A 19,630-nucleotide genomic window follows, 5' to 3' on the forward strand; every position below is an offset into this window, starting at 1 on the left:
ATCCTTATATTATAATTTTGGCTATAGCCTAACACTAATTTAGTGGGTAGGTACAGCAGCCTAGGCCTGTCTCTTGACATGAGTAAGGTCCTGGGACTATCCAGTGGTTTAGAGGGTTGCACCAAGCATGCCCTCTGTTAAATGACACTGGACTACTGTCCCTGTAATGGCCTCCCTAAGTATAGTGGTTATGACAGCATATGTTTTGTGAATGGTAGTTGTGATCAATGGTTTTTATCTGTGGTCAATGCTTTTTATCTGTGTTTGTGGTAGGGAGGCCTACTGTCCCACTCCTTTAAAGTCCCACTCCTATGAGTGTACAAAGATCCTAGTGCTAATATCCTGAGTGCATGCTGTGCATGTTGTGGATGTAGCTTCCATGGTACAGCATAGCCTGTATGAGTGAGCCATAGTGATGAAAGCCTGTGAGATACGTTCTGTATACCACAGGACTGCTTTGCTGCACAGGAGGTTATGTTATATTGATTTGTATAGCACACTTGATAGACCTGGTATCTTTTGGGGGTGCTTTTTCCTGAATTGCTTTCTGACCTCCTGTTTTGACTGTGGGATGAACTTCATTTTTGCTGGCTTTTTGTATGTGCACTGTATCTAAAACATGGTAACAATGACTTCCACATGATTGGCATTTTTGATTTATTAGTAAGACCCTAGTAAAATGTACTATGTGTGCCCAGGGCCTCTAAGCAAAATACTACTAGTGTGCCTGCAGCACTGATTGTGCCACCCACTATGGTAGCCTTTCCAACATGCCTCAGGCCTGCCATTGCAGAGCCTGTGTGCATAGCTAAACTTCCATTTCCACCTAGCATGTGTGTCCACTTACCAGGCCCAAGCCTTCCTTTGTATAACATGTAAGTCACATCTAAGGTAGAACCTGGTTAGCCCCAAGGGCAATGTGCACTGTATTTAAAACATTGTGCATGTACTTTTAAGTTTAACATATCCAGGGAGTGAAAAACCTTTAATTGATTTTTCACTATTGCAAGGACTATCTCTTCCATAGGCTAATGTTGGGGTTACCTTGGAACATCTTCTATGTGTAATTTCCATTTGGGGAAAGGTAGAAAATTGAGTTTGGTGTCTCTGGTCTTGCTAGTTAAAAACACATAGGCCCTCATTACAACTTCGGCGGTCTTTCACCAAGACTGCCGAAGCTTTGGGCGGCAGTATACCGCCAGTGCTGGTGGTATGTCTGGCTCCCTATTATGAATTTTCCGCTGGGCCAGTGGATGGTAACAGTGTTTCCGTCTGCTCGCCCAGGGTAAAAGTCACATCAACATTGCAGCCGGCTCGTAATAGAGCCGGCGGCAATGTTGATGTGCAGTGGGTGCAGTAGCACCCATCGCACATTTCATTGCCCGAAATTCAGTAAGTGAAAAGCGCAACGTGGCTGTGCCTGGGGGCCCCTGCACTGCCCATGCCAAGTGCATGGACAATGCAGGGGCCCACAGGGGCACACCAAGTCCCCCTTACCGCTGCCCTGGTATGTTGGAGGGGCCAGCAGTATGGCCGTGACTATTGCGCCATGGTCATAATAGATGGCAGAACACCGCCAGCCTGTTGGCGGTGTTACCACCAGCTTACCGCCGGCTGCCAGGGTCGTAATGAGGCTCATATTTTGGTAAAGTTGTATGTTAAATTTCAGGTCTGAAAATGCCACTTTTAGAAAGATGTAATTTTCTTACTTTAACCATTCTATACCATAGCCTGTCTTTGAATACACGTCTGGGTTTAGGTGAAAGCTACATTTGTGCATTGTCTCCAGACAGCCACAAACAGGAAGGGCTGGGTTGTGACAGGAGATACTTCTGCATAGTGATAGTCATCCTGGGCAGGGAGAGGGAGGGGCAGTTCAAACTTACATCAGAATAGCCTATGTCCTGCCCTCACACAAAAGGCTGATTACCCCCCACTGTTGGTCTGGGGCCAGCGCTGCATTGAAAGGAAACCTTGTGCACCTTGGAGAATTCTTTTGAAAATACCCCTACATCAACGGCCATTTAGGGTGTAAGTACTGGGCCTCTGACACCATATACTCAGAACACTTCTGCACTGAGGACATTCTACCAAGGAGAAGGACTTATGTGGTGTCAGGAGGGACTGTCACTTTGCTGTTTGCTCTGCTGTGTTGGCCTGCTTCCTGCTACTTCTTGCCTGAGAGGAAGAGGACTGGACTTAACTCTCTACATTCCGCAATCTAAGGTTTCTCCAAGGGCCTAACTGAGCTTGCCTCCTCCTGCTGAAGTCCCACGGATATCAACAACTTTACCTGTATCTTGCTACCAGCAGCAGGGCTCCTTTGCTGTGAGTCCTGCTCTGCCAAGTGGTGCCAAATGCAGCCCTGGGCCCTTGGAGGTGAGTGTGGTGCTACAACATAAGAACTGACGTATGGAAACCAGCATGTCACTTGGAACTGTCCCATCCTGCTGCAGAAACGGTGCATTGCCACTGCTTGCACTGAAGCCATGGACACCGCTCATCGACTGCACAACCCAACACCCCAACTTTCAATGCAACTCTGGCGTGGCCATCCCAGCACTGACGCATCGGATCCTGTACTCATCACTTACGGACATGGACGCATCGATGACGATGCCCGATCAGGAAATGATGCATTGCCTGCAAGTGTGGCACAACCCCTACTCTGGATCATTGCATCATCAGTGAGCATTGACTCAACAAAGGTACTGTTAGCAGGTCTGCATGACTCCTGGACCCAGCCCATGCTCCATTGTGGTCAGACTGCACTTTTGGATTTGGCCAGGTCCAGCGTGACCAGATAGACCCAGTTGAAGCTATTGAATTCTGAGCAGTGTGTTTTGATTTACCCTTTAAAAATTCATACCTTGTCTTGTGTATGTTGGATTTTTGTTGTTTTAGTCTTGTTTGACTAAGATAAATATTGATTATTTTCTAAACTGGTGTGGATTCCTTTTGTGGTGTTTTCACTGTGTTACTGTGTGTGTGCACAAATACTTTACACATTGCCTCTTTGGTTTAGCCTGATTGCTCTGTGCCAAGCTGCCAGAGAGTGAGAATAGGTAACCTTTCAGGGCCTAATTTAAGAAAAGTGGCACTGTACCCAGTTACCACCATAATGTGGGTTTTGTATTTAAAGTATGTTGCACCATTGGAGCAGGGTAGGGGACAATAGCGTCATCATTTTTTACACTGTTGATGTACTGTTCAGGGTTAGAGCAAACTTTTGGTGCTGACCCTGAACAGTACATAGGGGCCCATTCTAACCATTAGTGTGCCCCCTTTTAACGCCTGCTCTGAGCATGAGTTACAAGTGCTGCCTAAAATGGCGCAAAGAAATCTTTTAGATTTCTTGTGGCATTTTTTCAGCCCCCCTAACTGGGGAAGGCCTCTCTGCATACATTATGCCTGACGAAGGCATAATGTGGCGCAAGGGGTTACAAAGTGGCGCAATGCATGATTTGCACCACTTTGTAATTGCAATTTGGCCTTGTTGGGCCACATTAGCACAAAAAATAACACAAATGTGATGCAAGGAGGCACTAGGCCGTCTTAAATCTGGGCCTCATTGTGTAGCTTACTTGCCTGACTAGGATTGAGGTCCGTACTTGGACAGAGTGTAAACCTTTGCCAACTAGAAACCTGATTTCTAACAGCACTAATCACCAGAGAGAGTATCTAGGTGCTTGGGCATGTGTGTAGTTTTGTGGTACCCAGGGTGGGTATAGGAAGATCCAAGTCTTCAGCTTCCTGGGGAACTCAAGACGTGAAGAGGAGGCTCTGATTTGTAGAGAGAGATTGTTCCATGTCTTGGTGTGATGTAAGAGAATGAGTAACCTCCAGTTTCCATTTTGCGGATTGCAGAAATATTTGTAAGTGAAAGTGAGTCATAGCATAGGTGTCTGGTGGGATGGTGAAAGTGTCTGCGGTTGTTCAGGTATGTGTCTGCGGTTGTTCAGGTATTCTGGTCCTGTGTAGGGTTTTGAATGTGTGCATGAGAAGTTTGAATTGGCTGTGCTTGTGAATGGGGAGGCAGTGAAGCTTCCTGAGATGTGGTGTGATGTGGATGCAGCGTGGAAGGTTGAGTATGAGTCTTGCATTGGTGTTATAGATAGTCTGGCGTCTTTGTAGGAGTTAGTTGGAGATTTCGGCACCAAGAGTGTTGCCATAGTCCACCGTGCTGGTCATGAGTGCCTGTGTGATGGTCTGGCTGGTGTTCTGATACAGCCATATGAAGATATTTAGCAACATGCGTAGGGCATGGAAGCAGGAGGTGCACACTACATTGACTTTAGCCATCCTGTTGAGCTTGTTGTCCAGGATGATCCCTAGATTTCTTGTGCGGTCTGTGGGTGTGGGTGTTGAGCCTAGCTCTGACGGCCACCAGGCAGAGTCCCATGGAGAGATCTTGTTGCCAAAGACAAGTGCTTCCATCTTGTCAGAATTGAGCTGCAAGCAGTCGATTTGTATCCAGTCTGCTACCATTGCCATGCAGTTGGTGAAGTTGGGTCTGACGGCAGTTGTTTTGTCTATCAAAGAGAGGATCAGTTGGATATCTTCGATATAGATTGTTTTCAGAGACACTGGAAGTGTATTGCTGCTCCTGAAGCTTAAGGAAGGAGACGAAGGAAGCTTAAGGAAGGAGACGAGGTTCCTTTAGAAATTCAGTTAGCTTTTTGTTGAACAAGTAACTGCTAATTAGTCATATTGTAGCACTGCCATTGGGAAGGTTGTGGGTGTGAAAAGTGGGGCTGAAGTCTCTGTTGTTCCAGGTGATGGGGGCGCCTAGGTGAAGCCAGCTTTTTTCTCTTTTCCTGACAGTTTTTTCAGTGTGAGTGACAGCAGCCAGGCACAAGAAGTTCACAACTCATTAGGCCTCTGTCGTGGGTGCTCCAGGCTGAGGGCAATTCACCCATGAGGAGCATCATTCCACACAAGGGATTCGCCTGGAGAGTAGCCTATGTAGAACAGTTGAAAAAAGCACCAGTCTATACCTATTCTGAAAGTGCAGCCATTGGATCCATATCTCCTGTCTGCTTTGACTGCACAAAACTGGGACCAAGTAACCCACTACTTTTCCAGTTCCAAGTTCTCCTTGACCAAAGATGGAAATGGTCCACTGAGTAATCAGAGAACTACTGTGCAAACAAAGCAAGTGCATGTCTGATTTCCAGCTTTCAAGAGGTGTGGGGATATCACCTGAGCCTACCCCTTGTAGAAGAGCATCCCACCAGTCATGAGACACCTAGAGGCCAACCTGCCTGCTGACAGAAGGAAGGAGCCTGACAACCCTGCAGGAGGAGTGACTGTCCAGAAAGACCGAGGTGCAGAGTGACCTCATTGTTATGGGTTTGCAAAAGTAGAAGACAATGGAGAGCGAGCAGAGTGCTCCAATGTCAGCATGCCTCAGACTTTCCCTGGCAATTCCAATTGGGCATAATGAAGCTCCAGTGTAACCTGAGCCACTGTGTCTGAACTGCTTCAAGACTTGAGAAGCTGTCCTTGGAGCATGAATTGTGAAGCTGTAAAATGGCCACTGTGTCCAAACTGTGAAGCTGTTGCAAAAAGTCATCTGTTGCCCAACGTGTGACTACGGCGTGACTCTAGTCTCTTTACCCACTCAGTTAGTGAAGCCTGTGTGAAATCTTTCCTTCTGCTTAAAACCGGCCTGTGTATCATTGCACCAATCTCGACCCATATAGCCTGAGCAGGGCTGCACCCAGCAGACCAGTCATAGGAAACCCAGCACGTCCTTGCACAGACATTGACTGCCTGGAATGGACACTTCACTGTAGACACAACAGCTGGTGAGGAGGTGAGTGAAACTGCTTACTCACTTAGTCCAGAAGTATAAGAGCTGACAAGTCGAGAGGGATCAGGGTGGCCACTGAGAATACCAGCCTGATAAAGGGCTGAGATTTTTGTCAAATGAGAAACAGTGACTGCAAAAGAGACTTAGTGAAATTACAAGAACATTGGGAGTAATCTAATCTTGATAAATATTGACCTCATGAGGGAGCGATCTCGACCTTAAGGGTGTTCTGTCAGGGCCAATACCAGGAAGAGATGCCATGGGCGTAGGGTGTGTGGGGGACATGAGGGATTTATCACCTCCAGATTTTGAAGTAGAGGGGACACTGGAACAAGTGTTTCGGGATGCCGGGGACAAAAAATCCCCTACACTCTTCCACTGTTTGCAGTACCATTGGAGCCTGAAAACACTAGCTATGACGGCCCTGCTTTTGACCTACTATCCTGCCTTCAGTCAGGATCGGATTTAGAAGGGGGGTTTTCGTTGGTGCCCGAGGACAAATTTCCGAGGCCAGATGTAAGCTGTTTTCTTTTCAGGATTAGGGCAGGCCCAACACCTAGCATGGCCGGCCATTGTCATTCTATATAGAATGACCATGATCAGCCCAAGCAGGCACACCCCCTGCCAAAGGGAAATGCTGCGGGTATAGAACAAGTTCTTCTTTGCTCCCTAGAGTCAGTGGCAACTCCCACATTCACGTTCGTGAGGATAGGATTTTTTTATCAACCCCTCCTCAAATGCATAAACAGGAAAGCAAACCTGTTTTCTCACCTGTCTATTTCAGATTTGCCACATAATGGAAATGCATTGCCAGCAGAACCCCTGGGCAATGTGTTTTCTGTGCATTAGGGCTACTGCAGTATAGTCTTTCAATTAGTTTAGTCCAACAAGAGGCACCCAAGAAAGCATTTTGGATTTATCAAACAGATAACATTTTTGATCATGTACTTTTAGGGAAAAAACTGCTTTCAAAACAAAAAAGTGAAACTGAAAGTGTCTATGGCCGGCAGTTTCTTAGTTAAGAAATCACTCTGATTTAAGTGCTTTCTGTTGTGGTGCATTCGCAGGGTGGGACTGGCCTTTAGTGCAAGCTGGTAGTGCCAGAAGAGCTAGTCCGACAGGTCCGTATGTGGGCTGGTTTTGTGGCTGTTTTTGGACAGTTTTATTGTTTGGTGGGATGTTTTTTACTGTTGATTTCTGATGTTACCGCAAACATTGCTTGTAGCTAGAGCACATTCATGCAGTCTACCATACCCAGGGCCACTGGAATTACGTAACTGTGCAACCACAACGTTTTTAATAAAATTATGGATTTGCCACATTTGCCACATAATCCATCATGTACTGCATAATCTGCAAATTGATTTTGAGGAAAAAAAAATTCTAGCACATATTGTTCATATTTTACTAAAAAGAAAGTGACACGTGTTGCTGCGCAGTGGAAGCCTCTTTGCAAAAGTTGACTTGTCACTTCTCTGTTGCTTACTGCTGTATTTTAAAGCTGGGTATTAAACTGGTATTAATGAGGTACAACCAAAGCCCCGACAGTATTAACAATTGTAAAATTTTTAAAATAGTGTAGTAATACTATCTTAAAATGTGCTGCGTTATGCCGCATAATTTGCCATTTCCTGTTGCATTATTTACTCAACTCAGCACATAATTTGGCCCTCCCTTGATGTATAATTTCAGTGGCCGTGGCCATTCCTTGCAAACCACATATGCAGTGTGTCCTTATAAGGTCAGCCCTTCCCTGATTTGCAAATGTGGGCCATGTCTTTAGTTACCTGACCTGCTAACAGGGACACTTTATTTTGGTGCCTGGAGCTTTTTTCTGCCCTAGTCCAACCCTGCCTCAGGTACTTATGACCACCATGCGGGTCCAACAATAAGGCTGCTGTCACAAAAGTCTCTCCAAACTTTGTGCATACGAAAACTATGGGAACTGTGATCCTGAGTATAATGAAGGTAGAGCCAGAGCTGTGACAACAAAGGTCTCCCCCCCCCCTATTTCAGCAGCACCAGAGAAAAATAGACATTTTCTACCCTACACCTTCCCTGGGCCTCCCATTGCACTTCAACAGCCCCTGCAAGGCACATGCATTTTCTAGCTACACTAGCCCCACTGCTCTTCAGCAACCTTTGAAAGGAACAAGCAGATGGACCCAAACAAACTCCCATCACACACCATAGAGGCATGAAACGCTGCCCCTCTTTTCCTGGCTGCTCCACTTTATGATGCACAGACCTGACTGCCCCATTCCATTTGTAGCAGTCTTTTGAGCAACATGAGGTACTGGCTTCTCTGACTGCCCCAGGTTTGAGAAAAAAGACCCCTGAAAGGGGTGACATATTTGTTTCAAGACTCCCAGCTTCAGGTACGGCTCAGACACATTTTGAGGGGTCTCTCTCTTCCTCTGATGCCACTCTGCTTTGAGCCATATTTAGTACATTTTGGTTACTACCCAACAAGTTTTTGCAACCACTTAAGAGCACTTTGACACAAACAATGTGTCTTATCAGCTTGCAACTTAGTGTGGCCAAATACTCGTAGATGGCTCTTCATTGTCCTCTGCGCTATTTTTAATATAAACTTTACAAACTCATAACTCCTGTTATACAAACTGGATTTTTGTTGTTTTGATGTAATTGTATTTATTAACATTTAGGCCCTCATTACATCCCTGGCTATAAATCCCGCTTTCTGCCGTGCAGAAGACTGCCAACATACCGTTGCAGCAGCAGAATTCTGCTACAAGAATTACGACCCACATCTCGGAATCTGCCACAATACAGACACCCACACAAGTCCGCCACACCAAAGGTCAGTGATAAACTGGCATTCCTAAAACCTACACCGTCATGCCTACAGGAATACGCCCACACTATCACGACCCACGAATCAATGCAGCAGTCTTTCAACCACGGTATTCCATTGGCGGTACACACCACTGCACTCAAAATACACACACATTTACAAAACACAACCACATTGTACAATTCAAAATACACACACCTCACACACATACACACACCACACCCACACACCCAATCCAATATAAAGCATACACCCACATTACCCACAAACCCTTACAACCAACATTCTGAAAGAAGACCAGACAGAGAGACTACCTAACACAACACCAGCATCCACAGACACACAACACCATCACTTATACAACATCCACGCACCTCAAACAACACACACCAACACATCCTCTCACACATCACAACAGACACCACCTCACACATCACCCACACCACATCATGGCACCTCAAAGACACCCCAGGTTCTCTGAGGAGGCGCTCAGGGTCATGGTAGAGGAAATCGTCTGGGTAGATTCACAGCTATTCGCATCACAGGTGCAGCAGACCTCCATTGCAAGGAAGATGGAGCTATGGCGGAGAATTGTCTACATGGTCAACGCAGTGGGACAGCATCAAAGAACACGGGATGACATCAGAAAGAGGTGGAACGACCTACGGGGGAAGGTACGTTCTGTGGTCTCAAGACACCAGATTGCTTTACAGAGGACTGGCAGTGGACCCCCACCTCCTCCCCCACAACTAACAACATGGGAGGAGCAAGTCTTGACGATCATGCATCCTGAGGGCCTCGCAGGAGTAGCAGGACGTCCGGACTCTGGTAAGGCAAATCTTTACTACTTCATCCCCCCACCCCACCTGCATGCCATCACATACTCCCACCTGCATCCTCACACCCACCACCCCAACAACCCACAGATACCCCACTAACACAACCCACACATACCAAAATCAAGCCTTGCATGTAACACCAATGCATGGACACCCATCACCAAAGAATGTCCAGTAGAGAGACTCACCATGCCCCAAAATCACCAATCACACAAGGGACACAGCAATAATGCGAGCACAGGAGTAGAGGGTAACTCACCCATTGCACAAGATGGCACTCACAGATACAATAACTATGCATTTACACCCCAACAGGACTCATACCCAACGTCACCGGACAGGAGGTGCCAGACATATCCAGTCCCCCCACAGACGAGGCCTACAGTGACGACAGCATCTCTGCACGCCTGGATCAAGATGACCAGCCCGGCCCATCAGGGACCTCGGGACAGTCGGTTCCCCTGACACAGTCACACAAAACAACACAGTCACACAGTTCCATGATTGTTGCACGATCAAGTCTGTATGTGATAGTGATGTGTCTCTCTTCCATTGTCGACAGGTCCACCAGGGGTCTGTACACCGGAGGATGCCACCATCTCATCAGCTGCCCCAGCAGACATGCCCTATGGAGGAGAACAGCGAGCAGAGGGTCATCCAACAATTAGCTATCACAATGTGTTATTTGCTAAAACGCTGGAAAATCGCAATGTGCCGGTATCTGTCTGTATTCCAGGCCTAGATAGGTGTGATGCAGTTTTTTTTCCATCCCATGTGGCCCCCGAAATAGCGTCTGCCTGAGCTGTAAGGTGGGACAAGGGGAAATTAGGTAACTGCGCTGGCGTTGTACACCGTCACGGTGGGCGGTCGAAGATCGCAATGCAATTCAGCATTGGTTAACACTGGGCCCTATGGGTCCCAGGAGCCAATGACGATGCACGCTGGCGGTGACGGTACGCACCGCCGCAGACGTGACTGCCATTTTCTTACTGTTCACTCACTTGATACCTGACCTTCAACAGAAGAGGACCTATACTGCAAGTGCTGCTGTGACCTGTGTCTGAAAGCGATGATGGCTACAGTGTCTGGGGAAAGGGCCCCTTCCTTCACCTCGGAGGAGTTGGAGAAACTGGTGGATGGGGTCCTCCCCCAGTACACACAACTGTACGGTCCTCCATACAAACAGGTGAGTACACTGTGAGCATGGTGGATGGCACCTGAGTGTATGGAGTGTCGTGGACGGACGAAGGAGGGTAGGGGGACAGGCCAGCATGTCAGGATTGTGTGTGTATGTATGGCAGGGCCAGTGTGGGAGGTATTTGGCAATGTGTGAGATGAAATGTACGAGTTAGAAACATCCAATTTTACTTCACTTTTCCTTTAGGCCAGCGCCCACCAGAAGAAGAGTATGTGACGTGCCATCACCAAGGACGTCCGGACCCTGGGGGTCTACCATAGACGGAGCACCCACTGCCGTAAAAGATGGGAGGACCTGCACCGCTAGAGCAAGAAGACGGCGGAGGCCCAGCTGGGGATGGCCTCCCAACGTGGAAGGGGTGCCCGTCACACCATGAACCCCCTGATGTGTCGCATCCTGGCGGTGGCCTTTCCGGAGTTGGATGGGCGCTTGAGGGCATCACAGCAGCCACAAGGGGGTGAGTACACTCTAATTCAGCAGACTCTGAGCGCATTACTAGGTGTCTGGGTGGGGGAGGTGGGCTGTGGGTTCCCCTAGGCCAGGGCGAGGTGGAATAAAATGCATCTAGGGCAAAGTGCACAGAGGCCTAATACTAATTAAAAATGGCTACACTACACCTTGTTAGGCAGGCTCTGTGGCACCCCAACCCCACTACTGGTAATAGTCATCTACACCTAGTCAGGCTCCTGTGACTTCCAGGTGTGTAGCAATTGGGCTTAAGCCTCATCCCCCTAGCCATGTGAGCATTTCTGGGTCTGGCCTCAGCACTGATGGCAGCCATTGTCCCTGTGTCCAGCTTACCCCCTCCAACTTCCTCCACCCTGACCCAATCCCCTGTACCTCAGCCTATCCCAGCACACCATCAGACCAGCATGCACACTAATCAACACACAAGAGTGGATATGGCAAACATAAGCACCACAGATCCCACAAGCACTCACACAAGCACCATCCCCATGCAGACACAGCAACATCCACTGCCTCTACTGTGTCCCCCTCCTCCACGTCCTCCTCCTCCCTCCCTGTCTCATCTCCACTCACACTTGCATGCACTACATCCTCAGCCACTATCTCCATCACCAGCATGCCCAGCATGCCCATCACCACACACCGCTCACGTGCAATCACAACCCCTACTACCATGCACACATCCCCAGTGTCCTCTCCCAGTGTGTCTGTGAGCCCTCCTTCCAAAGTACACAAACGCAGGCACACACCCACCCAACAGCCATCCACCTCACAACAGCCTCCGGCCCATGCACCTTCACCCAAATTCAGCAAATGTACACCTCCTACAACCACTACCTCTTCCTCCACTCCCAAACCCCCTCCATCTTCCTGTCCCAGTGTGTCTAAAAAAACTTTTCCTGGCAAACTTTTACCTCTTCCCTTCACCTCCCCCCCCCCCCCCGGCTTTCTCCTAGTGCCAGGCCCCAGCCCAGCACCTCAGCCACCAAATCCCCAGGCACAGTGGTGCCATCAGCTGCGGGGTCATCGAGTGCGCAACCCATCAGGGTTGCCAGTGTTCCACCTTGCGAGGCCAAGGACATTCCACCACCTGCCAAGGTGAAGAAGGTGCCCACATCCTGGAAGGAGAAGCCGCACCTACCAGCCACCAAGGGCTCCACCAAAACAGAAGGGGACAGTGGCAAGACACCTGCGGCACCATCAAAGGTGGGGAAGGGACAAAAGCAGAAGAGCAGGTCAGGACAGGGCACGGTGACACCGACTGAGGGACTAGTGTCACCCCTTCTGTCAAGGACTACACCAACCTGTATGGCGGCAAACACCACAAACTGCCCCGCCACCAGCACTGCCACCTGCACCACCACCAGCACCGCCAACTGCACCGACACCAGCACTGCCACCTGCACATCCACCTGCACCACCACCTGCATGTCTGCAGCCTCAGTAACAGTCCCCAGCATCTTCCCCAGTGGACAGCTGTCCAAGGCTGCAGGAGACGTCCTGCTGTGTCCCTCAACAGGTACTGACACATGCACCACCGCCAGCACCGCTGCCAAAGACACTGCCGCAAGCACTGCCACCAGCCCCGCGACGTGCTCGGAAAGTTGCACTACCGCTGACATGGCTACCATCCCCAGTGGTCAGCCGTCCGAGGCTAGAGGAGACTTCTTGGACCCTGCCCAGCTTCCGTGAGGCATGACTTTCATCACTGTTTGCACCTGCAGGTGGAAGGCGAAGCCGCAGCAGGGTGGGGTAAGTCTCTGCCTCCATGGCATATCATGCTATCTGTTCCTAGGCAATCTCATGGCACACACCCAGGTGAGGGAATGGGACCGGCCACACTGCATGTGGACCACTCTGAGCACAATGCCCCCTCCAGAACCAGTGGAGAAAGGCATCCACTGCTTCAGCCCTTGGCAGGATGAAGCACTCTGGGCACAATGCCCCCTCCAGAATCAGTGGAGAATCACATCCACTACCTCAGTCTTTGGCAGGATGAAGCACTCTGGGCACAAGGCCCCCTCCAGAAAAAGTGGAGACTGTTCTCCACTTGAGAGACTGTGGCTTTGCACTCCCAAGATAGAGCATTGGGCAAACCACACCCTGGAAAGACTTGAGAGACTGTGGCTTTGCACTCCCCAGGATAGAGCAGTGAGCAAACCACCCGCTGGAAAGACTTGAGAGGCTGTGGCTTTGCACTTCCCAGGATACAGCAATGGGCATGGAGCCCCCTCATACAGCAGTGGCGTCGTGAGTTCATCCAGCTGAGGTGCCCCCCCTACCATTCCCCCTGAGGTGCCTTTTTATATTCTATCTGATGCCCCTCCAGTGTTCTCTCCGTTTCGAGTCAGGTATCTTGTGTGGGCTTCACCCATGAATTTTGAGACCACTGGTCCACGGACAATGACTGGTACACTATCCAGACTTGTGTAATTGGTGTACATATTTGTATATACTGATTTTTGAACTTTCACTATCTCATTTTTCATGATTACAATCGTTACAATCATTTAATTTTGTCCTTGCATTCTTCCAGGGAGCGGGGGGGTGTATATGTAATGTTGCTGCATGTATTTGTGTGCATGGTGTTGTGGGTGAGGGTGGGGGTGGGGGTGGGGACATTGAGTGTTGCATGTGTGTGTCACTCTCTTTTCCCTCCCCCTCCCCTCTTTTGTAGGTGCAGAACTCACCATGGTCGTCAACGGCGTCTGTCCTGCTCCTCATCGAGCAGGAGGAAGACCAGCATGGCCAGTACATAAAATCAGCATGGCGTCCTGGTTCCTCGTTGGGTGTCGACATGAGTGGTTTCCCTTCTGTGTACTGTTTCCGCCGGGCTTTTGATAGTGTTGTTTCCGCCCCGGAAAAGGTGGCGGATAGGCCTGTTGTTATACAGTGGGCGGTACTTTGCCCTCCGCCTGTCTGTTGGCGGTTACCGCTGTGGTGTTTGTTTCTACCGCCGTGGCGGTCGGAGTGTTAAAGTGGCTGTTTATGTTGGCAGTTTCCGCCATGGTCGTGATTCAATTTTTTTTTTTGCCGGCATGTTGGCGGTATTACCGCTGCTTTACCACCATCCGCCAGGGTTGTAATGAGGGCCTTAGTCTATTTTAAAAAATTATTTTGGGAGTGTTCTTTTGGTATGTTTTCATTTTATTACTGTTTGAGTGCTGCAGAAATACTTTACTCATTGCCTCTAAGTTACGCCTAACTGCTTGTGTGTGAGTGCTTGTGTGTCGAGCTACCAAATGACTGAGCACAGGTTTATTTAGTGATGTTTGTGGTCTTCCTGACAAGGATTGTGATTATTATTCAAAGTGGGTTCTCACGCCCCTCAACTAATTCCATTCTAATTCTTCACAAGGATGACACCAGATAATATAGCCAGTGGCGGTGCCAAACAAGACCTTTTATACCAAGGAAGACTTTTTGAATGTAATCGTTTGTTTGACCGGTAGCCAGTTGAGTGATTTTTGAGTTGGGGTCATGTGGTCAGATACCTTCAGTTTAAAGATATGACGAGCAGCAATGTTTTATGTATTTTGTAGTTTAGGTAAGGCATTGTCTGGGCAACCACTGTAGACTCCTGTTGCAAGAGAGAGCCAAATTATGATAACAGAGATTCAATCTTGGGTTTGCCCTAATGGCTTATCTGGCAGAGGCAGGTAAGGTATAAGAACACCTTCTTGTGAGGAGGGAAGTTTATAGGTGAAGATGACTCCTGTGGTTCTGATTTGACAGAGTGGTGAGAAGAGGACCTGGAGAGCATGCCTTATTGTGAGCATTATTTCAGGTCTTTTAGGCTAATGAGAAGGATCTACATTTTTGTGTAATTCAGATATATGTGTAACCAATTGATCTTTATCCTATCCACTATTGCAGTTGATGAAGGAAATTGAGCACTTCCATACAGCTTCCTGGGTCCTTCAGGATGTATACACATAGTATAAGATTTTGGGGCTAATGAGGATTTCAGCAAGTGAGGCAATGTATGTTTTGAAGGGAGCCATGGTCTTTCATTCACTTTTCTAGCATGAATGGTTCTGTCTCTCTCTTCTGCATTCTCTTCATCAACACTTTTTTTGTTCATTCATAACGATAGGTCTCATTATCCCTACGTACTGCTTCAAAAAATGAGGTAAATGCGCCACTAACTTTCCATAAATCAGGCCCTATATATCTTAGGCTTGCTTGAGAGCATTTTGAGTTAACATCAAGATATTGTTAGTGACAGAAGAAAAGTTAAGGAAGGTATTCTTCCTAAAGAAAAATACAAAACAAAAAGAAGCATGTGCTAGCTGCGACTTAAAGCTTTGAACATTGGTCCTCACAATGGTCCACATCAGGTAGCACTGATATCTAGCAGAGACGTTTTAAGGTAACATTCAGGGCGGGGAGGATGCTATAGGTGCATACACCGAAGGATCCCTAGAGACAAAGTAAGTGGGGGACTAATGAGGAAATATGCCTGAATCCGTTAACATTTGGCTTTTTGTTTAAAAAATGCAGTAACATTGCCGAACGATTAAGAATGCTGACTGTAACTATTTTTTTTCAGTTGATCAGGGCGGAACCATTTGCCTCCACCTAAGGGGCATAGGAGACACTCAGGGACAGACTTACAACACACTGGAGCAGTGCGCTACTCGCCACAATCAGCAGTGCTGTGCTGCACCAGATTTGAAACGCAGGGATTGAAAATGCAGCACACATAGCAAAAGCAAAAACAAGGAGAAATGAAAGCCTTTCTCCTTGCTGCGCCATGCTAACGCCACCCCTGCAATGGCGTTAGTTTTTGGTGCTGCCACAGATTTACAGATTCTTTTAAATCTGGGGCAGCATCAAAAGCAATGGGTTTTGCAGTGGAACACCCACAGCAACACCCATTGCACACCCTTCTGCCACAGAAAACTGCATTGGGGGCAAAATTACAAGGCGGAGTTAAGCCACAAAAAGTGGCTTAGCGCTGCTTTGTAAATATGCGTAATGCACAGCGCCACCACAGCGTCACAAAAAGTGATGGTCTGATGGCTCTATGGGGCTTGTAAATATGCCCCTAAATTTCTAAGTGGTCAGGGTCACCCTCGGGAGCCCAATAAAATTGCCTGTGGTCTACACAGATGGCTCAAATAAACCTGTACAATCACAGAGTTTTGAAGTGAAATAGTGAAATTCAACTATGCTATTTTTATACAAAGTTCAGATGTCGTACACAGCCTAATGTACAGTGATGGGAGTCAAAGCATCTGCTACCAAAGGCAAATGCAACATGGAAGTCACAGGTTTGACTCTCTGCTGGATCTGCTTTTTATCCATCGGAGCTTAATAACATGAGTGCTACTGAGTTGGCATAACATTAACCCCTGTAGTTTTTTTGTTTTTTGAGGCTGTCAGTACACGGCTGGAAGTGTTTCATAAGCAGAGGCAGGTCCCTTGTATTTTTTGTTATGCAGGTTTATATAGCTGGAACTGGATCCAAAGGTACTGGAAACCTTTACACGAGCACCAGCTACAATACACAGGGTCAAATTTGTTTGCTATATTTTTTTTAGGTACAGGAAAACTAAGGGGCGGATTTACAAGAAAGTGGCGCATCGGTCCAGTTGCGCTTCTTTTCTTGTGTCCCCCTACCACCACCTAACGACACCATGGTTGGGCCATTTTTATAGTACAGTGCACAATGGTGGTCGTTAGCACAGTAGCATCAAAATGTTTGATGCTATTGTGGCGCTTGCTGCACTAGCGTCAAAAATGTTGACACTAGTGCAGCAAAGCACTAGGAGGCACATAGGTTATCATAGGTTACTATGGGTGCGCCACTGTAACACCTGTTCTGAACAGGCGTGAAAAAGGATGGAATAAATGGTGCAGTGAAATGTTGTAAATTTCACTGTGCCATTTTTTTGGGCCTCCCTGCATCAGAACATGCTTCTTGCACACATTGGGGGTCCTTCTGACTCCCGCCGGCGGCGGTAACCGCACGCCCGGCGGGAGCCGTCGAATGACCGCACCGCGGTCAAATGACTGCGGCGGTCATTCTGAGTTTCCTGCTGGGCTGGCGGGCGACCGTCAGAAGGCCGCCCGCCCGCCCAGCGGGAAACCACCTTCCACGAGGATGCTGGCTCCGAATGGAGCCGGCGGAGTGGAAAGGGTGCGACGGGTGCAGTTGCACCCGTCGCGATTTTCAGTGTCTGCTATGCAGACACTGAAATCTTTGTGGGGCCCTGTTAGGGGGCCCACGACACCCGTTCCCGCCAGCAAGGTTCTGGCGGTCAAAACCACCAGAACCAGGCTGGCTGGAAGGGGGTCGGAATCCCCATGGCGGCGCTGCCTGCAGCGCCGCCATGGAGGATTCCTCAGGCCAGGGGAAAACCGGCGGGAAACCGCCTGTTTCCCTTTTCTGACGATGGCTTTACCGCCGCGGTCAGAATTGGCCTGGATGCACTGCCAGCCTGTTGGCGGTGCATCTGCGGTCCCCGGCCCTGGCGGTCTATGACCGCCAGGGTCGGAATGACCCCCATTATGCCTAAAGCAGGCATAATGTGGCGCAAGGGTTTACAAAGTGGTGCAATGCATTAAATATGGCATGGGGAAAAGGCCACATTAGTGTAAAAAAATTATGCTAGGGCGAAGCAAGGTGGCGCAAGAAGTTTGTACATATGCAACTAAGTAGTTTGCTCAGAATCATAGAATGTTGAACCAAAATCAAGACTCAAACCTGGCTCCCCAATTCCAAAGTTGGTATCTCTGATCATAATGCCAGATCCTCTCCCTAATATAAAATTAACTAAATGTATTGTATGATGCAGGTAGCTCTCCAAACTGTATTTATGGTCAGAAAAATATATTTAACTCGCATGACTGCATGCTGAGAATCCACATTTATTGTGTCAGATTGCTCTGAAGTGGTTGCAAAGACTTGTTGGATACTAAACAAAACATGTTCGAAATATGCCTCAAAGCGAGTGGTAACAGAGGAAGAGAGAGAGTCTGTTTTTTTCTCATTGGCTGGGGCAGTCAGAGAAGCCAGTACCTCATGTTTCTCAAAATTCTGCTACAAATGGAGTGGAGTAGTCAGGTCTGTGCATCACGAAGTGGAGCAGCCAAGAAAGAAGGGGCAGCGTTTCATGCCACTATGGCGTGTGTTGGGAAAGAGTGAGGTTGTTTGGGTCCATCTGCTTGTTCCTTTCAAAGGCTGCTGAAGAGCAGTGGGGCTAGCCCAGGGCTTGTGTAGATAGTAAATGCATGTGCCTTGCAGGGGCTGCTGAAGTGCAATGGGAGGCCCAGGGAAGGTGGAGGGTGTAAGGTATCTGTTTTTCTCTGGTGCTGCCAAAATATGGGGGGACGCCCACAGCTCTGACTCTACCTCCATTGTAGTCAGGATCACACTTCCCATAATTTCTGTATGCACAAAGTTGGGAGGAACCTTTGTGGCAGCAGCCTCATTGTTGGACCCACAAGGTGGTCATAAGTACTTGAAGCAGGATTGGACTAGGACAGAAGATAGGTCCAGGCACCAAAATAAAGTGGCCCCACCAGCAAATCAGGCAAAAAAGAAGTCCACATTTTCAAACCAGGACATAACTGAACTTATAAAGACACACTTCATAGGTGTTTTGCAAGGTATTGCCAGGGCCACTGGAATTATATGTCAAGGGCAGGCCAACTTATGTGGCAGAGTTGAGTAAATTATGCAACAGGAAAAGGCAAATTATGGGACTCAATGCAGCACCTTTTTTAATAGTATCACTCAATATTTTGAAATGTTTACAATTGTTAATATTTTATGGGTATTGGTTTGCACCTCATTAAAACTCTTTTAATATTGGGTTTTAAACTACAGCAATAAGCAACAGAAAGATGACCATTCAACGTTTGCAAAGAGGCTTACACTGCACAGTAACATTTGTCACTTTCTTTTTAGTAATGCTTGTTTAGTAATGAGTTTGAAACATTTTTTTCCTTAAAATCAATTTGCAGATTAAGCAGTAGATGATGAATTATGTGAAAATGTGACAAATTCACAATTTTATGAACAACATTGCAGTTGCACAATTATCTGATTCCGGTGGCCCTTGGTATGGCAGATCGCATGAATGTGCTGTTGCTACAAGCAATGTTTGTGGTAATAGCAGGGAAATCAACAGTAAAACCCAGCTCACCAAACCATGAAACTGTCCACAAACAGCCAAAAAACAACCCACATTCTGACCTGTCAGACCATCCCTTCTGGCACTACAGATTGCACTACAGGCTAATCCCACCCTGCCATCACACCACAGCACGAAACACTTAGATCAGATAAATTTCTTAACTAATAAACTGCACACCATAAACACTTTTAGATTCACTTGTTTTTTTTGAAAGCTCTTTTTCCCCAAAAAGGAGTGCATGATCAAACATTTCATCTGTTTGAGAAATTGAAATGCTTCCTTGGGAGTGAAAGGCTATACTGCAGTAGCCCTTATGCACAGAACTCACATTGTTCAGGACATCTG

The sequence above is a fragment of the Pleurodeles waltl genome, chromosome 11, assembly GCF_031143425.1.
Source record: "Pleurodeles waltl isolate 20211129_DDA chromosome 11, aPleWal1.hap1.20221129, whole genome shotgun sequence".
Lineage (NCBI taxonomy): Eukaryota > Metazoa > Chordata > Amphibia > Caudata > Salamandridae > Pleurodeles > Pleurodeles waltl.